Source organism: Oreochromis aureus, linkage group 9 (assembly GCF_013358895.1).
Source record: "Oreochromis aureus strain Israel breed Guangdong linkage group 9, ZZ_aureus, whole genome shotgun sequence".
NCBI lineage: Eukaryota > Metazoa > Chordata > Actinopteri > Cichliformes > Cichlidae > Oreochromis > Oreochromis aureus.
The window spans coordinates 24513217-24535654 of NC_052950.1; the positions used below are offsets into that span (position 1 = coordinate 24513217).

At 42.4% G+C, this 22438-nt stretch overlaps 1 pseudogene; it reads right to left on the minus strand.

The window, feature by feature from the left end:
- Positions 1-416: 416 nt before the first annotated feature.
- LOC120441831 lies at positions 417-19745 on the minus strand (annotated as a pseudogene).
- Between the last annotated feature and the right edge of the window lie 2693 nt (positions 19746-22438).

The following is a 22438-nucleotide window of genomic DNA, read 5'->3' on the forward strand; positions in this document are numbered from 1 at the left end:
TTTCAGTTATAATTCACCACGAGCACTCTGACAAAGATGAGTGCAGCAACACAGACCACCAACACCACAGACGACAGGATGACTGAAATCCTGATTCCTAAATTTCTCTGATTAGTCAAATTTGTGATTTGACACACACAAATCTTTTTTACACACACACAAATTCTTTTTACAAATACAAATCTTTTTTACACACACACAAATTCTTTTTACAAATACAAATCTTTTTTACACACACACAAATTCTTTTTACAAATACAAATCTTTTTTACACACACACAAATTCTTTTTACAAATACTTATCTTTTTTAGGCACACACAAATTCTTTTTACACATACAAATCTGATTTACAAGTACAAAATATTTATGACCACAATTTGAGCCCATAGAAGAGCGGTTGCTCAGGAACTCTTTGTTAGCCCTCTTTATCTGGGATATGAGTGTATGGGGGAGTAAAGGAAGATGGCTCGTCACCTTTCCGCAGTGATTCCAAATTCAGGTCTTTCTTTGTGTTGTCAAATTGATAGACTGGAAGAGCTGCGGTCAATGTCTCCGAACCCCTGTAGAGCTGATGCCAGTCAACATTCATGCCAAGTTCAAATAGCGTTACTACTGTCGAGAGGATTATATCATAATCCTTATCAGGGTTTGCGGTGGAAAGAACTACGGTATCATTGCCCAGGGTCTCACATATGTTCATGTGGGGACAACTACAAGGTCCAGTCTCCACTAAGACCACATTTCCCCTGGTAGGCTTGTCACCAGTCACTGCTGAAAACAGTTTGGACTCTATGTTGTTGGTATGTAAAACATCTATGCTTCTCTTAATGTCCTCTAATACTGGATCCATCATATGGCTATGGTAGGCTGCTGGAACATCTAAGATATGAAGGAAGAGAGTTTCATCTTTAAAGATGCTCTTCAGCCTCTCATGGAGGATGTCTATGCATCAGGATGTCCTGACAGAGTGCAGGATGGAGGGCTGTTAAAAGCAATTTCTTTTTAATACCTTATCTACAGTCACATTGCCAACCACAAGGATGTCCTCTCCTTTGACTTTGCCCTGAAGAATAATACGGTAGTACAACACTTGGACAGAGACCAAAGACCTGAGCAGCAACCTTTCCAACCGAGTGGCCAAGCATGTCATTAGGTTTTATACCCCAGTGTTTGAGAAGAGTAGCAATGCTGATCTGAATTGCAAATAGAAGAGGTTGCAAAACATTTGGCTCATTGAAATAATTGTTATCATTGTTGTGTTATTTAATTACACGCGGCTTCACTGTAATGTCTGTAATCCACTCTTTATTGGGTTACCCTTACTCTGCCGGACATAATATCATCTCACGGTTCACACTGTTGCGAAATCAGTTTTTACCCCAGTTCTTTTATTCGTCGAGGCATCCAGAGACGGCACCGGAACTCAGTAGTTATTTTCACAAAACCTTTATTCATCTTTATTCATCTTCATTTAAGCATGCACTTCTAGAAGGGAAGACGAGGCCGGTGTCCCTCTGCAACAATCTTCACCCCTTTGTTAGTCACAGCCAGCTTTATAGAAGCGGCCGCATCATAAAACCCCCATGGTGTGCTCCAAACTCTGTCTCTGTGTGTATGCACGAGCACGTGAGTGCCTGTGTGTGCGCGTACCCGCGTGTTTATGTGAGTGCACGTGAGTGTGCATGTGGATGTGTGAGTGTAACAGTTTAAGCACTGTGTGTGTCTCTGGTACGTGACTCCTGTTACGGGTCCGAAATTGAGGACGAGAGTAAAACAATCATGGTCCAGAAGAGGTCAATCAAACAATTGATTTTAATGAATACACGCAGCGTGGGGAGACGTACACTGGAAACCATCAGTTGTAAATCCCCGACCAAAAATACACTTCAGATTGCTTTTATAACATCAGGGTATTATGACGCCCCCTCTTGCGTTTACAAGCACATAATTTGCATCTTAAGAACATTATTTGCCTCTTCTACAGACACTGATCTATTCTAAGAGATAAATGCAGACACAGAAGTTCCCCTTTCTGGCATCCATCCAAATATGGTGGTGAGGTCCCCATGGACTTGTCCTCCTCTTTGGCCCATCTTCTGTCACCTGTTACTAAGCAAACTCAAATGCAACAAGAAGCTGAATACATTCAGGCCTTTGCTCAGCTAGTATTTTACTGTAACAATATACTCAGCATATAAGCTTTTAAGATTATAGATTTAACTCAACGATTTAAAGTGGTTCTAACTGCACCTGTAATAAACATGTTAATATTTGATTATGATAACCCCTGTAATACAAATTATAACATAATGCCAGCAACTTCAATAAATGCTTGGATGAAATGATAATTAATGCAATGACAAAGATGATGGTTATGTAAAATAATCCCTATAATTCTACAATTCCCTCTCTTGACGTCTTCCAGAGACGTCACTACACTATTCCCAGGTCCACTACCTTCGCTCTGACCCTCTCTAGCCGCCCCTGACTCAGCAAATCAGACAACAACCTCATGTCCTCTAGGTGGTCCAGCAATAAAACACCAGCTCCCACTTGAAAACACTTCATGCTTAAGTGGTCTCTGCTCCTTTTCTGGGTCCCTCTCTAGTGGAAATCTTCTCCTGTAAGGGATAGAAAACAAACAACCTTTCTCTGCTACACCTTACTAACTTACTGTGTTCATCTCAGGTTCCTGTCATTATTCAAAGTTGGTTCACAATATCATGTTCTAGGCTCTATCCATTATATTAACTTGACTTAATCTCAATACTCTTTATGTGTGTGAGCAACGCTTTCAGTTTTCTTAAACACACCCCGAGTAAAATACACACCATCCCCCTGTCAGCCTAAATCTCCGCTAGAAAGCACACTTCAAACTTTTCTATCAGGATTTACGCCTCTTTTGGCTTCAAGCATATACATAACATGCAAAAGTTACTGTTAATGCCAGTTAGACAAGTTTCCATTATCTACAACATTTTGTTTCACCCGTCTCACCCTCACATGTTTCCTGTTCACTTATTACATACTTATCTTTACACCGTCTGCCTCACTAGTTGCTAAGCAGAAACAAAGCAACATGTGTTCCACCTTTGCCCTATACATTAAATCTCTGTCATGTTTGTGTCTGTAAGCATGTTTTGCATTCATTCATTACACTCCACGCCATCCCTGCAAGTTAGGAGCTGTAAAGTTAAAAAAATCAATAAATGCTTGGATGAAATGATAATTAATGCAATGACAAAGATGATGGTTATGTAAAATAATCCCTATAATTCTACACTCCCTAGGGGTCATAAAAAACCCCTCTCTCTTCCAGACCACAGTTATCAAGTTACAAATGTTGAGACCCCCACACAGGTATCCTCTGGGTAATTTCCACTCAGCATTAACTTCTCTTTGTCTTACTTTCACAGTTCAATTGGGGAGGGTCTCCTAAGATCTACTCCTAAGTTCATGACACAGTCAGGCCTTTATTTATATCCAGGGCAGTGTCAGTGTCTCTACCATAATTCTACATTCTATCTAACACATTTCTAAACTTTAAAATAAGCTAAACATTCCTACAAATCCCCCTTTTTATCTGCCCTATGGCAGATAAAACTACACTAAATCTTTCACCATAATGTTTTCATACTGTGTCCCATTTCCCAAAAGTGGCATCCTGGTGTCTGCCTTTGTATCAGATTCTCCCACACCACGATTAATGAGTCTTACGAACAAGGCTCTGATACAAGGCACACAACGACAGCCACACGTCGCTAATATTGCAGTAAAAACAGACAAAGAAACCATAATTGACATAAGGAAACCTTTCCATTGCCCAAAGACAGAGGTCATCCATGCTTCCAGCAGGTTATCCACTCCAGAATCTAACGCCATCCGATTTGTACTGCCATTAAAGATGTCGGACCCAACTGTTCAGCAAGCCCTTCAACTGCGTCCCTGGTAAGGTTCGCCAGTCTCAGGACATTATAGTGCACATAATTAATACGATCCACATTCTTGCCAGGAGTTACTGGAAAGAATGCAGAAATCATTGGACAATTTTCAAATCCTCCAGCAATTTGGTCCGCTACCTTAAATTCATTCAGGCACACCCCTAGGAACCCCAATAGCATCTATGTATGTTGGTGATCCTATTGTAAGGTCAAACGATCCTGGTGACTGTTTGGCCAACACATGACGTCTGCACGTGGCTGTCAGTTGAGCGGTGCCAGGCTTAGCCAGCCGCACCCCCTTTTCTCCTACTAAAACGAGAGGTGCACCTATACGTACCATGGCACAGAGACCAAAAGTCCCACTAGGAATTCTAACATACAATCTGTACCCACCATAATAATAATACAAACCAGCACGTGCCCACAGGCCTATTTCGGTGCCGGTGCCTTTTGATACCTTGCCTCTGGCCAGGTACATCACAGTGCACCAATTGGCGTTAATCTCCCTGGCCTCATGCTCATGTCTGTCAGGGAAAGACCAAGTAAAGTCAAAACACGTGTAGTTGGCTTTTCTCGGTGTGAAAGGACCAAGTACAGTGTCATTACCTATTGGTGGAAACAAACTAGCCAACATAGTACAATTACCTTCAGAAACCGCTTCTCTGGTGAGTCTGAGCATGCACTCAAATCCCCACTGGTCTTCGGGATATGAAGGAGCTGGTTCTGTGAAAAGATGTGGGCGGGCCGCTGCGCACGCCACACAATCTGAAACATTTTGTTCTCTAGCATTTTGGATGAGCCAATCTAGCCATAAATTGCTCTCACGGTAGCCAGTGGCCATTGAAATGAACTGTTTAGGTTTGAGTCTTGTATAATCTACCTCAAGTATTTGTGGGCCCGATTCTGAAAGTGACAATGGTGGGGGAGGTGTTAATACAATTATTTCAGCCACATCAGGTGCAAAATCTCTAAAATTAATTTTAACCAGACCGTATGGGTCCTTCCCTGAGACGTCTACTCCTATGAATAAGTACACCACGGATCGAGCGGGCCACACAGTGTCATGCCAACTATTCAGTGACAGGGTCAACGGGTTCTGCCCAGCTGAGAAGTCCCGCTGAAACCCAAGCTTCTGCCACGTGGTGTCCTTTTAGGGGCACCACATGCCAGAATACTCCACTATGGTAGACCAGTACTCACACGGGCCCTTCCAATAAGTGTGATAGGGGTAGCCAAGCTTCTAATTATTACACTCTATATCTACCATTGGATTGTAACCTACCCAGACATCATATCCCCGCCATGAACTGTTTAAACCTTTACATTTAATGACAGCACAAAGATCAAATGTATACGAAGCTGTGGACCCTTTGTCGTTGTCCAACTCTATACCGCCTGTGATGGCTGCATGCAACCACACAATTGAGATACTTAGGTAATATTCATTTGGTCTTTTGTCTTATGTTTACGTTATGCTCTAAAGCTTCTGTGATCATAAGTTAACTAATTTGTTATTTTGAGTTTACCTGTAATGCATGACAGCACTAAGCTATAGCCCAAATGGTGGCATAGACTCTGCTTTGCATTGTTTGTTGTTTTATATAGGTATATGTTATATTGATTATATTTCTGTTCTTTCTGAGTTACCTGACCTCCGCTCCAGTCCTTCCTGGTTTGGCTGAAAGAGGAGGCTGTGGGTGGAGCTGGTTTAAATGCAGAAGCCAATAAAGTGGACTGGACCATCTATTGTGATCATGCAGGGGGAATGGGGTTCTTCTTGAATGATGGTTAGCTGTTATCTCTTTAGTTTTCACCTTTGGTGTATATAATGGTTTATTCATTTGCTATATAGCTGGAGCTGTTTCTCATTTGGGAAGGTCAGTTTGTTGAGTTATGTTTTTGTTAAGTGACTTTTGAGTAAAGTTCTGTTAAGTTAACCTCTTTTATGGGCCCACTTGGTTCTTAAAAAAGTTTATTTTTGTTATTTTGAATTTTTGTAATCATCTTGTCCTTTTTGGGGTATAATAAAACCCTTTTTTTGGAAGATTACATTTGTGCCTGTGTGTTCCTGGCCGCTTGGATCCTGACACCGCCATAATAATCAAAACACTCATCTGATTTACCTGTTTCACTACGTTTGGTTCGCTTCACCGTGGCCTGTGATGGTGGAGTCGCTGGAGTGGATTCGGGTCTGTCTCTGGGCAATTCACTTAGAAGAAAAATCACAGTTACAATAACAACAGTTATCACACCTAACACTACCGTTTCTCTCCAATTTCCCCTTAACCAGCCTAGACAAGTTGACATGATGTAAATTTAGATGAAAGGCTTGTCTGTTTACATCTTTTCCCATGCAGAAGGCTTCTCTGCAGAGCATCAAATCATTTGTGCTGTTCACAGAATCACAATTCCATCGCTGGACTTCCTCTGCACTGTCACTTTTAGAGCTTGGCACGCTCTCTCCATCTCTCGATTCTCAAGTTCCAACGCTGCTGAAGATTTTAAGGCAGAGCACGTCGTACACCTTAGTTGTCTTCCTCAACGTCAACGTCGACACTCTTTCATTTTATTTAAGATTTTGCTGTGCAGAGTCTCCTCATGACGATCTCCTGCGCGATGTCTGCTGTGCTGAAGGTGATCTCTGATCCTCCTGAAGACTCTCTCCTGGCCTCAGCTCCCATCTTGTGGACGATCCTCTCAGTCACTGCTTCTCGTCATGGCACCTCACGACATCTACAGATTAAAAAATAACACTCCTCTTGCCACATGGCTTTTACCATGTGTCAACTCCCCAATGAGACATGTACAAGAATGTTGCACCATCTCTCTAAAACAATCTCCAGGGTTTCCCAGTTGGAGCAGCCATACTCCAGCCTGTAACCCTGTGTAAAAACATTAGTCGGCAGTTACATGTTTAGCTTATTTAACTCCCAGCTCCACCTGGAGCCTGTATCCTGGAAGACAACGTCTGTTAAATCAAACTTCACATTTTCAACCAACTATAGATCATAAGAGTAATAAAGTATTCAGCATAACAGACAAGCATCATGTGCAGGTTTTCTCAAATCATCAAATCACTATTATTGCCATAATTTGTCCCAAATCATGAATCATCCCAATTTAGTCCACAATTTAATCGGTGACTTTCCTTTAAGGCTTAAGCAATGTCACTCCACTCATTTTATCACTATGAGCTCAATAGTGGCCAGCTAATGAGCCCATATTAAACTATTCCATAAACACTGCATCTCTTATTGTTTTCTCATGTCACTTGTCTGTTTTCTGCTGAATCCTCTACTTGCACTCTTAGAAAAACAAACATTAACAACACACATGGACAATATGCTATAAAAATAAAAATGCTATAAAAAGACCATAAAGTTAGCCATCCATAGCTGTGGAAAGAAGTGACACTAGTTTCAACACAGGAAATGTCTATTCACATGTCACAGTAACCTTTAACATTTTCCCAACAACACAGTATAACAGCATCACCAACTCATAACCTGTAAACACAGTTTTCTTCACACATAAACCCAAAAATCCTGTTGTAGAAAAACATCAACCAGCTGTCCTGGTATAAATCACATGATCAACTCACATGAAGAACTGTAATGCTGTAGAAATGTTAGCGCTGCGCAGGTGTATACACACTTTGTCACAGTTACCTCTTCTTGATGTTGTTGTTAATTATTTTCACCCACAACACTCCAAATTATGTTTTCTTTTGTGTACAGCAGGGGAAGAAGGTGACCTGTAGTGTCACTGCTTCCCCCAGTTGGAGACAATTTCCCACTCACACTTACACACTTTTTATTTTCTTTGTTTTCATTATTTTCTTTCTCTTTTTTTTTTACCCCATTGTTTTACACCCACACATTAATCCTGTTTACTCACTCCTCCAAGCTCATTTTCCTTTCACCCCAACAGCTCTCATCCAGTCAGCAATCAAATTCTCCATTCATCCTTGAGTACTTGGTCACCTTTAAATGTCACTATTAATTTTATCAATTTATTTATCATTACCTTAACGCTAATCCACTGTTTAGGTTTCTTTATTTATTTTAGTTCACTTTCTCCTATTTTATCACTTTGATTTCTTAACTATCATTATTTCACAGGAAATCAACTAATGTACTTTTTTCTCCCTCTTTTGTCATCAAGGAATTCACACACACACTCACAGGCTGGTCACTCGCCCCCACCTTTCTCTCTCTCTCTCACACACACACACACACACACACATTTTACTCCTCCTTTGTTCCACCTGTGAACCATAAAAAATAAAACCAAATTAAACCCCCCAATTGTCTTCACAATTTGCAACAACTCGTGACACGGCCTCCTGCCGCGATTTCTGCACACCACAAACACACACTTTTAGACCCAAATTCTTTTTGTTACTTTAATTGACTCCCGTAATTCAAACGAGACACAGACTCTAACTGCGCTTTCACACACACTACACAGTCTTCCTTCTGCATCAGGCACTGGTTCAACTCAGCACGGAATCTAACCGGCGAAAGCAACCGATCCTGCTTTTTGATAGGTTTGTAGCTTAAACCTATTCGCTGGAACGTTGAAGACAATGTAATTACACAGCAAGCAAGACACGAAGTAGGCAAAGTTCTTTATGTTTCGTGTGCACGGGAGAGAACTGAACAAACGCCGTTCCTTCGCTTGACCCCAGTTGCTCTCGTCCGCTCTCCCGTAACACTGCTCTTTTATTGGGGTTACATGAATATGCATAGGTTTATTAACATATGAAGTATACATACACACAAAGAGTACCTTGCCTGTGCGTTGTGTAAGTGTGTGTGTGTGTGGGGTCAAGATATGACCCCGTGAAGACTCCCCAAAGCTGGTGCCAGGAGTCTAGCGGTCCATCTAAACAAAAGGCTCTTATGCTCAACCAGATACAGAGTAGGTGTCCTCCTATACCATAAAACAATAAGACAAGGCACGGCCTCTCCCATGCTCCCTGAGTGCTCTGGAATGCACACAACGTGCCTCTGCAGACTACTAAGGATCAAACCTCCTATCACTACACAATCGATTATATACTTCTAAGCATATATGGGTAGATATTTCTAAGCATATATAAGTAGATATTTCTAAGCATAAATGACAATCACAATACAAAACCTAACATTCCCCCCTTTTTGGCAGTTATGCTAGAAAAGTCCCCAGTTATGAATACCTCATGTCTGACAGTGTCAATGCAACCATTTTCATACTCAGCATATGTAAACGTACACAGTTTCACAAATGTATTAGCAGTTATCCAAGTTCTCATTAATCTCATTCAATGGTAACCTGCATCCTACAAGCAAACAAATGAATTGTTAATGGTCAAAAGAGAAATTAACATTTTCAAAAACACTCCAGCTTGGTGGTGCTCCTCTACATGTCTCTCTGCAGAGTGGTTTAAGTTCTGCAAGGCGTCATAAATGTCTCTTCCAGTTGTTTCCATCACTGTCCACAAGACCAGAGTCCAAATGTATGTAGAATAGACATTCAAACATACCAGGTGGTTTTGTTGCTTGTCAACATGGGTCTCAGCTATCTTGAAAGCTGCAGACCTCTTCAGCACTCTAATTTTATGGCCTCTACCAACCCCCATCACCTCACTTCAGGCCTCCTTGTCCTGTGGGGGATACATATCCACCATTGCCCATCCTCTGCAGGAAAACCCTCTGTGGAAAGGGTGCTGGATCCAGTTATCTTACTGCTGTTATGATTCCAGGAGTCTTCAGAGTGTCATCGTATGCACAGTACAGTGACACAGCATTAGGTGATGTTCATAGGAAACTGCTGTCATCACCACCATAGCTTCTGGTTCCTGTGCTTTTCACAGGATCATGATGCCATCCTCGAACTCCCCCTGCGCTGTCAATGGAGCTTGGCACGCTCCCCTCATCCTTCAGGTGCCTGTCTGTCGTCCACAATCTCCTCTGTTGGCCTCTGGAAAGCCCCCTTGGCACAGCTCTCATTCCAACGCAGCTTCGTGGTCCTTGCTGTGGCTGTGGAATCTGATCTCATGATGGGCCCCAAACAGCTTGACCTTTGACCTCAACCACTGCCTGGGCTGTCAGCTCTGCCTGGAATGGGTTCTTGCTTCTCACTGGGCCTCTGAAGATTTCTCAGGAGATTCCTTTCAGCAATACTCTGACTGCTGCACCTGTATTTCCTTGCTAGGAGGAAAAACTTCTATTTGGAAAGCATGTAAAGCATCATCAAACCACATTCTTTAGTTCAGTGAGCTTCATTTATGAACCATCAAAGCCTCATCTGAACATAGATGCACCACTTGCATAGGTTTAATACCCGTAAATGAACTGTTAATCACACAAATCACTGCAAAAATCATAAAAAACATAGTTTAAAAAACATAGAAAACATAGTTTCATGTGACTCTTTAACTCTGGACCCCTCCTCTTGACGCATGGACACTCCCATGAGTCAACTCATCAACCCTAGATTCCTATCTGAAAGAAAAAGGTTAGCTAGATCATGTCCCAGGCAACATCAGGGCGTCTCCCCCCTCTGGAGCAGCACCACCCCGGACCTATAACCCTGCAACAAAGAATGTTAGTGTGTTTTGCATATTAAGTTTGCTTAAAACCCCGGCTCCGCCTGGAGCCTGCATACACACCATCATGGCCTGGAAAACAAGATCTGGAAGTAAAATCAAACTTCACACTTATAAACAATTGTATAATAAGAGTAATAAAGTACTCAGCATCAACAGGACAAGTATCATGTGCAGGTTTTCTCAAATCAGTAGACTACAATTATTACCATAATCCACCCCAGACATGGATCATCCCATGTACTCAGTTAACATCAATGTAATCGGTGACTTCTCTTAAGCAAAGTCACTCCACTCAGCTATCGCTAGGAGCTCAGTAGTGGCCAGCTAATGAGCCCCATATTAAACTATTCCATAAACACTGCATCTCTTATTTGCTTTCTCATGTTACTTGTCCATCTCTGCTGAATCCTCTACATGCACTCTTAGAAAAAACAAACATCAGCAACACACATGGACAATATGCTATAAAAATAAAAATGCTATAAAAAGACCATAAAGTTAGCCATCCATAGCTGTGGAAAGAAGTGACACTAGTTTCAACACAGGAAATGTCTATTCACATGTCACAGTAACCTTTAACATTTTCCCAACAACACAGTATAACAGCATCACCAACTCATAACCTGTAAACACAGTTTTCTTCACACATAAACCCAAAAATCCTGTTGTAGAAAAACATCAACCAGCTGTCCTGGTATAAATCACATGATCAACTCACATGAAGAACTGTAATGCTGTAGAAATGTTAGCGCTGCGCAGGTGTATACACACTTTGTCACAGTTACCTCTGTGAGCAACACAAGGTAGTGACACAGAAAGTGGCATTTAAAAGGTTAAATCATCACGCAACCTCGGATGTTGCTGTCATCTTTCTGCTCCTGTAAAAAGAAACACACAGATTCATCTGCACCTTTGTCAGGCAGGGGTTAACTTCGCACAGTGATGTCAGTCAGTCTGTCAGCTCCTGTCAGCTTTTACCAGTCAGTCAGTTTTATTTTCTCTCACTCATTCATTCATGCATTCATTCATTCTTTCTTTGCTGATTGTGGAACCTATCGTCGCATTTCGTTTCCACTCAGCAAAATGACATCATTTCAAAAAGAAAAAGAAGAACTTTATATTGGATTATCTCGCTGAATCCTTTTTTGGCAGGGACCTATTTTCTAATTGTCCCAAAAAAGTGACTTTCTCCTGCGCCCATTTTAATGTGGAGAAACTCACTTGTAACAATTTTCTCGACGACGTGTCGTACAGCGCTTCTGTTCTAATCGTGCAGATCTGCTCAAACAGAGATCATCAAACAAAACTTTCAGTGCACTGTGAAAGTATCAAAATAAAAAGGCCTTGTTAAGTCATGACACATGCTCCTCATCTCAGGAGGGTAAATCATACTATTAGCATGATTTATCATACCATCATACTAATTGGCAGGCTCAACTTCACAACAAAAGAAAAATCATCAGCTAGATAAACTCCAAACCAACCATCAGCCGCACAACACACAACACAAGCCTAATGTCTTATTAGCTATGAATTTCATCTGTACTTTTTACTCATTTAGGCCACAGATTTTATTTAGTTTTCCTTTTTCCCCATCATCATAAAATATGTGGCATGTTGTCATGCACTTCACAAAAGAAGTCTGTTCTTATGTATTCAGAGTTGTGTATCTGGGTGCAGGATTCACTCGCACATCACAACAGGAAACTCAGTGTTTTAGAGTCTCCACTCCAACAAACTCCATCACATCCCATTCACTCGTGCTAGAATTCAGTCACCTTTCCTTAATCTAAGAACCATCAACTAGTGTGCATATCAGCTATTAACCCACTAAGTTGACAGGACAACAGAAATGCATGTTCAAAATATTATCACAAAAATAGAATTTCCCTCATACAGTAAATTACTTGTGCTGCATCAATCAAGCAGAAAGCATCTCCCAATTTACTATATTACCAACTAAATTTATTGTCTGATCACTGGTTGGTCAAACCAGAATCTTTTTTTTTTTCTCTCTCTCTCTTCAAAAATTAAACTGTTGTCCTGCAACCTAGAGAGTTAACTGTCAGCATTGGATAAATTCAGCATTTGATAACAAGTGTCTGTTAAATTGACACTATTTTAACACTGATGAGAGATAACAAGCTGATTTTCATTGCATGTGTGTTTGTGTTATTAGGCAGGTTTAATCAATGTCTGTGGAGCTGCATCTCCAGCAGGGCATGTTCTTAAAGCTGCCTTTCCTACACACTTCTCTGCTATTATTTGATCATTTTTAACTAATGTGCTATGAGTCCACCGGTGTTTTCATCACACGAGGTGACTTGGACAAGATGATAAACAGACTGACATGCTCAAGATGCTGTCTAATCTTCATGAGCTCTCTTGTGTTTGTGTTAGTAGGGTTAATGCATGTTCTGCTTGTGTGTGTGATTTTGTATATGTTTCCTTTTTCAGTGTTTCAGACTCCTTCTCAACTTTCCACTTAAGCAGTCAGTTTTCTTTTCCCCAGGTTTGCTAACCCAAATTTTGAGTTCCCACATTAAACAACAGCACTCTCTGTGTTGTCACCTACTCACTCTGTTGTCCTCTCCCACTTCAACAGTCCAACAGCCGGCAGTTCTTCTTCAGCTTTGTCCTGTGTTCCACTGTCTCTTCTTGCCATTTTCTCCAAAGGTGGCAAGTGTCAAACTCCAATAGTCTCCTCAGTTCTCCCCAGACGTTCTTTTCACAAGCACAGTGAATTTGCAGCTTGCTGGAAACACAGTGCCATTAATCCAATCAGTCAGGATGATGGTTTTTCTCTTCTTCTGTGATGCTGTTTGTCCACACTGCTGCTGCTTGCTGGGTCTCTTTGCTCAGGACTTTGCTGCTGTCTCTGTATCTGCCATGTTATTGCTCTTTGGAACTGCATTCTTTGTCTTCAGAGAGGAGTGAGAGCTCACTTGTGAGATTGAGGGACACATGGTGCTGTAAATAAGTCAGCCAGAAACTTGGCCTGAATGTTTCCAATGATGTTAAACTATAACTTTTGTCCGACTGCTGCATGTGGAAAATGGATTCATCTGAAAGTGACAAAACTATGACATTTTCATTATTATCTTCACTGCTTAACCAACACATATCTGTCTCTCTCTGTTTTTTGAACTCTCCTTTCTTAAAAGTAGAAAATGAGATTGTAGTTGTTCTTGGCTGATAAACAAAACCTTTTTCCTATGATTATTTTCATCTATAATGTAAATTTTGTCTCCTTCTTACTCTCTTTTTTTTCTTTACACTAGCTGGTGACCTGCAGAATCACCACTCTCACAATTGGAGACAATTACGTTTACACAACGCACACACACACTGCGACGTCAGGCACATTCACACTCACTTTTTTTATCTGCGTAAATAATCATATTGCTGATGATATGTGCCATGGTGATCCATAAGTATGATCACAAGTTTATATAGTTATTTTTCAACCCAACAAAACAAATAAACAAAAACATGATGCTGATGCTATGAACACTCTACACACATGAATCACGATACAGGAAAACTGCTGCGCATCTGAAAGACGAAGCTGAACTCACGGATACGCTACATACTCGAGGTATCATAGTTCTGTTTCTCTCTCTTTGATGAGTTCTCAGCCAGCTCCCGATCTGATAATGTGTAGCTTGCTCATCAGCTCAGAAGAGACCGCAACGCAACCTCACACAGTGGTTGCGTGCTTTGCCCACAGTGACAAAGACTTACATTTTCATATTCAATTCAGCTTCTCCATCATGTAGTTTTCAGCTGCTTCATACAGGGTTCAGCATATTAGTTGTTTTCATAGGTGTGCTCTATATCTCAACAATGGCTCATATTAGGATGACAGTCTTTCAAACAGGTCAAGTGCCTCTATGCACGTAATTAGGTAAAATATTTGCCTATTTTACTTCATCTCATATGTCATTGTACTGAATTTGAGCAACCCTAAGCTTAATGCAGATTGCTGTTAATACTTATCCACCTCAATTAAATCTGTGGTCTGGAGCACGGCTGTTGTTGATCAGGGCAAGCTAAAAAAATAATCTAAGCGTGTGTGTATTGGCAGTTTTGACGGGTACTAATCATTTATTACAGGTGGGGTTACTCAGGCTTGCGCTTAGGACACTCTCTAGCATAGTGACCCCTTTCTCTACATGCATAGCATTTCTCCTTCCTTCTGTCGCGTTCCCACCTAAATCCCCGCGGGCCTTCACCTCTCTTTTTTCTGCCCCTATTCAGCCCTCTTCCAGTCTGTCCCTGGAAAATGATTTTATCTGCTAGGGAAGCGGCGACTGCAGAGTTTTGTGACTTCTTCTGTGTTTCTTTAATTCCTTCCTGTGCACACCGGGTGCAGTTAATGCATGTGAAGGACCGGTCAGAGTTATGATTAACATTTTGCTTCCTAATGAAATCAGCAATGGGTGGGTGAAAACCATTCACCAGAGCATAGCTTAACTGCTGCTGATGTGAGCTGGCCTTCTCTGCACGCTTTTCAAGGCTGCTGTGTTTTCTGACAACTTCTAACATTTGACATTCTCCAACGACTAGTTTACGCTCATTACAGTTATGAGCATATAAATACCTCGCACTGCCGGGAGTAAATTCTTGCATTAATGTGTCGTCTCCCTGTGAGGCAGTCTTACTTGCTCGGGAACCCATAATAACAACAACCGTGTCACCGACCGCGCCTGCTCCGCAGCATTCACACAACAACAACAAATATCCTCGCTCACAAACAACAAAAATTAGGCCTATTTTCTCAACGCAGTCTCACACAGTGGCTGCGCGCTTTGCCGCACTCAGTGGCAAAGACTTACATAACAGTGATCACGCGCTTTAACGCACACAGTGATGAAGACTTTCAACGCAGTCTCACATAGTGGATGCGTGCTTTGCCGCACACAGTGGCAAAGACTTTCAACGCAACCTTACACAGAGGATGCGTGCTTTGCCACACACAGTGGCAAAGACTTGAAACTTACTGGGTGTTGCTTAGCGTGTAATATCAGCCTCGGATCCCGCCCATCGTCATTCATCGAAGAGAGAAAACAGACAGCTAATCCACCGGCCCAATGACAAATTCTCACGTCTCGCTGACGTCAGGGTTCTCTCCTCGGTGACTGCCGACTCCAGGGATCCGGCGTCGAAGGACCAATTAATGATAGGTTTGTAGCTTAAACCTATTCGCTGGAACGTTGAAGACAATGTAATTACACAGCAAGCAAGACACGAAGTAGGCAAAGTTCTTTATGTTTCGTGTGCACGGGTGAGAACTGAACAAACGCCGTTCCTTCGCTTGACCCCAGTTGCTCTCGTCCGCTCTCCCGTAACACTGCTCTTTTATTGGGGTTACATGAATATGCATAGGTTTATTAACATATGACGTATACATACACACAAAGAGTACCTTGCCTGTGCGTTGTGTAAGTGTGTGTGTGTGTGCGAGAGTGTGTGTGTGGGGTCAAGATATGACCCCGTGAAGACTCCCCAAAGCTGGTGCCAGGAGTCTAGCGGTCCATCTAAACAAAAGGCTCTTATGCTCAACCAGATACAGAGTAGGTGTCCTCCTATACCATAAAACAATAAGACAAGGCACGGCCTCTCCCATGCTCCCTGAGTGCTCTGGAATGCACACAACGTGCCTCTGCAGACTACTAAGGATCAAACCTCCTATCACTACACAATCGATTATATACTTCTAAGCATATATGGGTAGATATTTCTAAGCATATATAAGTAGATATTTCTAAGCATAAATGACAATCACAATACAAAACCTAACACTTTCATGCATACTTCAGACTGTGACAGGGACCTCTCCCCGACTTAGTTATTTAAGGAGCCACGAATCCCCAGGTCACCACCCTGGATCTCCTGCCCTCACAGGTCCTAGCCCCGCGTCCGAGACTAGGTGGGGTAACCAAACCCGTGACACACACGGCCCTCACCGGTGACGAGGCCTTTCAGCCCCGCTTTCTAACTAATAGTAACACACGTTTCCTGCTTTAACACACGGGGACGGATCACAACACCGCCACGGATGAAACACCGATTCTATTAATTACTAACTAAGACGGATCAAACACCGTTTCTTTAACATACTGAGTGAATTTACACTGAGACACGCTGAACTTAGCGAACAGATAATTTAGGCTTTAAACAATATGCACGGTTCGAAAATAAACAGGTCGTGCTTACCTTTTAATCATGAGCTAGCTCTCTGTTCGCCTCGTTTCACGATCTCAGCTCTGCCAATTCATCCTCTCAGGGCCTCGAGCGAATCCCAGGGTTTCGGCACCAAAACTGTTGCAAAATCAATTTTTACCCCAGTTCTTTTATTCGTCGAGGCATCCAGAGACGGCACCAGAACTCAGTAGTTATTTTCACAAAACCTTTATTCATCTTTATTCATCTTCATTTAAGCATGCACTTCTAGAAGGGAAGACGAGGCCGGTGTCCCTCTGCAACAATCTTCACCCCTTTGTTAGTCACAGCCAGCTTTATAGAAGCGGCTGCATCATAAAACCCCCATGGTGTGCTCCAAACTCTGTCTCTGTGTGTATACACGAGCACGTGAGTGCCTGTGTGTGCGCGTACCCGCGTGTCTATGTGAGTGCACGTGAGTGTGCATGTGGATGTGTGAGTGTAACAGTTTAAGCACTGTGTGTGTCTCTCTCTAGGGGTCATAAAAAACCCCTCTCTCTTCCAGACCACAGTTATCAAGTTACAAATGTTGAGACCCCCACACAGGTATCCTCTGGGGAATTTCCACTCAGCATTAACTCCTCTTTGTCTTACTTTCACAGTTCAACTGGGGAGGGTCTCCTAAGATCTACTCCTAAGTTCATGACACAGTCAGGCCTTTATTTATATCCAGGGCAGTGTCAGTGTCTCATAATAATTCTACATTCTATCTAACACATTTCTAAACTTTAAAATAAGCTAAACATTCCTACAACATCCACCGGTCTCGCCCTCTAGCTGCCGTCCTAACTAATTACACTGACCAGTTCCATTAACATCCTGGTGTGAAATGCAGTTAACCCACATCTCCCTTTTCTAGAATCAATTGGTAGACCACCATTGACTCAACAGACCTTAGAGGATTATTCTGCCTCTGTTGCTGGTAGCTCCGTTCCTCTTCTTACCTGTAAGACATATTATATAACAAGAGCCTTAACTCTAATTAACCTGTCAAGTAAAACAAATTTCTTACAGTTTGCCTCATCCCATATCTTTCACAATTCTGAATATATATTTAAAAATAAAAAACTTTAGCTTTTAACATTAACTCTTACTGTGCAAATATTACTGTGAAAGAGGGCTACTCTTATCAGAACCTGTCCTTTAACGTTTTATTTTAATAATTGTTTTAACTTTTGGAATTTTTAGACACAGTCCCACATTTTCAGAGGTTAAACAAACAATTGGAGGAAACAACATACATTTGAATGTGTTATTATTCTAAAAAAAAATGAAAGGACAAATCCTTTGCAGTCAGTGATTAGTCGTGGCTGACACTGCCTGACTCTGAAACCCGTAGACATTATTCTGCCCTCACTGCTACACTGGATACAGTTATGCAGATAGATAAACTCCTCGACAACTGACAGGTGTATTGTCCCTTTTATTGACGCTGCCTTCAATTATCAACAGAGTGAAACTACAAACAGAAGAAAATAAGCAATATTCAGTCTATATATTCACACGATAATGCAAATCAGTTGACTAAACTAGCTAACATTGGAAAGAAAGTAAATCTGAATACAGTACACTTTTAACCATAAAAGTGCATAAATAATAGCAAATATAGTTGCATTAACTCTTGTTCAACTTAAATACTCACAAGCGATGCTTTCTGTAAAACAATGAAGAGGATGGATGCAGATGTTTATCAGGACAACATGCTGAGTCAGTCTTTTCTCACAGTGTGCTGCATTACTAACTCTACAGCTAATAACAAACAAATCTTGGCATGAAAGAACTGTAGTGACTCCTGCTGGTGGGAAGAAGAACTACACCAGCACACTCCCCGTCTGACATCTATTGGATGTCATCACCATCTTTAAGGATCAGTGTCTCTATTAGTATTTCGCAGCAGGAGTACAGTCTCTGTCACTGGTCGTAAGAAGGTTTTAGATGTTCCTCCAGAAGTGACCTTTACCTCAATCTTTCTGACATGTCCATCTTGGCTAGGAAAGGTCTCAACAACCACCCCCATGGGCCAGTGGTTTCTTTTAGCTCGACTGTCCTTTAGAAGAACTAGATCTCCCTTTTGAAGATTTTGACTCACAGATTGCCATTTTCTTCGCTTTTGGAGTGTCGGCAGGTACTGTGTTTTCCAACGGTGCCAGAAGACATTTGAAAGATGTTGCACTTGTCTCCATTGGCGTCCGAACAAATCTTTATTGTCAAAGTGCCCGGATGGCGTAGGTGGTAATCCAGTTTTCTGCGTAAGGAGGGTAGCAGGCGTAAGAAGAAAGGGGCAATCTGGATCTGACGAGACTGGTAGTAGCGGTCGAGAGTTTACAATAGCGGTTACCTCTGCTAGAAAGGTAACGTGAACCTCATGAGTCAACAGGCGAACTGGGTTGACAGTTAGCATAGAGTCCAGTATGCGCTTCACGATGCCGATCATGCGCTCCCAACTTCCTCCCATATGAGAAATATGAGGAGGGTTAAAAATCCATGTGCATTCGTTCTTGGATAAAAAGTCTTGAATTTCCTGGTTGTCGCAGTGTTTTGAAGTTATTCCGAGCTCCTTGCACGCTCCCAGAAAGTTGGCCCCACAGTCGGACCTCAACTGCTTTACTGGTCCTCTGATAGAGATGAATCGTCTCAGAGCATTGATAAAACTAGACGACTCCATCGTCTCGATAACCTCAACATGAATGGCCCTGATGCCCAAGCAGGTGAAGATGACGGCCCAGCGTTTGCTGCTGGCAAGGCCTCCTCTTGTTCTGACATTTTTTGCGTTTCTGTGTTCCACCTGAGCTTGCGGCAAATTACTGATGACTGAGCTGATGCTCCGTTTCCCACCAACAATCCAGAAGCCAGCCAATCTCATGGCTCCCTCTGTGAAATGGCGCCCCTGGTGCTGCACCCGTTGGTGGTAGTGTCGGATTAGTAGAGTAGTCAAATGGTGGTTGCCTGGGATGATAATGGGGTGTGCTTCATTGCTTTCCATGCTGGCTTGTGAAAGGCGACCACCAACCCTGAGACAGTCTGCATTGTCTTTGAAAGGAGAGAGTTTTCTGAGAAGGCTCTGTTTCAGAATGTCTTTTTGGGCTCGAAGCCATGTGAAGATGTCAGGGTAAACCTCGTGTTGAAGACCACTCAGAACAACGCTCTTTGCCTTACTGTAATCTTCTAGACTAAGACTTTTGCAGATATGCCAGCCTTGACACTTTTTTGGGGGAGTGCTGTTCCTGTAACACCTTGCAATATGAATGAGCCTTGCTATGGCTCTCAACAGTGACCCCCAAGTAGAGAAAGACACAAATCGTCTCGTTTCGAGGAAAGAAGCCGCGACATTGGTTGTAAGTGATGTCACTGTTGGACGGATCTCAGGATCTGATTCAGGATTGACTAGTTCAAAGGTGTGTTTAGTCACTTCAGGGGTTGATCTCAGTAGGTAATCTGGTCCTTTGAGCCATGTGCTTGATGAGAGTGCACTAGCTGGGATTGATCTTGAAGCTATGTCAGCCGGGTTAAGCTCTGTTGGAACGTAGTTCCACTGCTCTGGGTTGGACGATTTTTGAATCCTCTGTACGTGACATTTGCATACGTGAGGCGTAGAATCGTCTGGATTCATTCTGTATGTATCCAAGTACCACTCTGCTGTCTGTGAAAAATCTGGTAGAATGGAAGGGAACATCGATTTCCTCTGTGATAATGTCAGCAATCTCGACAGCAAGAACAGCTGCACATAGCTCGAGCCTGGGGATTGTTATTTCCTGCTGCAGTGCAAGTTTCGCTTTGCCAAACACGAATCCCAGTTCGCTTTTGCCTTCTAAATCTGTGAGCTTGATGTAGGCTACTGCAGCGATAGCTTTCGGAGACGCGTCACAGAATATACAGAGCTCCCTTTTTTCTGCACCACTGAAGGATATGGAGGTGTACATTCTTGGTATTCTTACTTCTTCAAGAAGTTTCAGGGACTCTTTCCATGCACTCCACTCTCCAAGCAACTCTTCTGGGAGTGGATCATCCCATTGACATATGTCTGTGGAAAGTTCTCTAAGGAAAGCTCTGCCTTTGATGCTGACCGGAGCTGCAAACCCAAGAGGGTCAAACAGACTGTTGACAACTGAAAGTACCCTCTCTGGGTATAGGGCTTCTCAGCAGTGGACACTTGAAACGTGAATTTGTCTGTTGCAATGTCCCAGCTTATTCCGAGGCTTCTTTGCATAGGTGGAATGTCAGCTCCTAGGTCGAGGTCTTTTAGACCCTTGGCTAGATCGTTTTTGTGGAATGCCTTCATTACGTTCACGTCATTGGATGCAATCTTGTGTAGCCTCAGATTAGATGAAGCCAGAGTGTCTTGAGCGTTTTGCATAACAGCAATGGCATCAGTACTTGATTGGAAGGAGGCGAGACAATCATCTACGTAAAAATGTCGTTCCACCAGATGTTGTGTGGTGATGTCTTGCTTGTCTCGGTCCTCTGATGCCCTTCTGAGTCCGTAAGTTGTGTTGTGGAAGTTTTCCACTTAAATAAAGCCTGCAGATGAGCGGTGAGCGGTAGCCAACATTCTTTAATCAAAACACACAGAACAGAAAACCAAGCTTGTGGAGAGCCTGCATGACCACGGGGCATGGTCAGCAGAGTCTCTCTGAGCCTAGCATGGCTCTCAGTTAAATACCTTCTCCAGGAACAAAAGGCAGTACACAGCTGTTTCACACCTTAAGGTTCACACTCCCTTGCTACCTCCCAGAGTCCTCGAAGAGACAAAAGACTCTTCCTGTGGAGTGGTCTGCTTCCCCCCAACTTCCTTCTTACAGTATGGGTGTCAGACATGTTAAAATCCAGTGGCACCAAGGCATTATACAATAAAATAATGTGATTAGTACATAAGTAAAAGAAATTCCTTTACACTCCCACCCTTTGATTCTTAAATCAAGAATCACATTAATACCAGAATTTCTTTCCCGACATTCTGTATATCACATCAACATTATTTTACACTTAAAGGAGTTTCACACTGTGTATCCTCACTTCACTGTTCGCCCACCACCCTTTGTTCATCTTTAATCATTCCCACAATCTAAGCTCTCACATGCAAATGGCTACAACAATGATACAGAGGAAAGGTCTTCTCCAGAGTGTCAAAGTACTTTGCATGGCAAAGTGAAAAAGCATTCGGTGGTCATTCTCAGTCCCAGTCATGGCTCCTGGTGTCTGTGCCATTTACAGAGTCATAATTCCAACGCTGGTCTCCCTTTGCGCTGTCACTTTTGGAGCTTGGCACGCTCTCTTCATCCCTCGATCTCTGTTCCAACGCGGCTGTAGATTTAAGGCAGAGCACGTCGTACACCTTAGTTGTCTTCCTCAACGTCAACGGCGAAACTCTTTCATTTTATTTTAAGATTTTGCTGTTCAAAATCTCCTCGTGACAATCCTTTGGAAGCCCAGTGGTGCAGCCCACTGTCGTTTGTCTGCTGTCCTGCAGATGGTCCCTGCTTCTCACTGGTCCTGTTGAAGCGTTCTCTCCCGGTCGTGGTCTGTATCTGCGTCAATCCTTCCATATCCCTCATGTCACGGTCTCTGCAATTTAAAACTGAAAGCTTCCACGGAAAACCCTCTTTTGCCCTATGTCAGCTTAGCACAATTAGACATGCACAATGAAGTTGTGCATTGTCTCTAAAAATTCCCAGGATT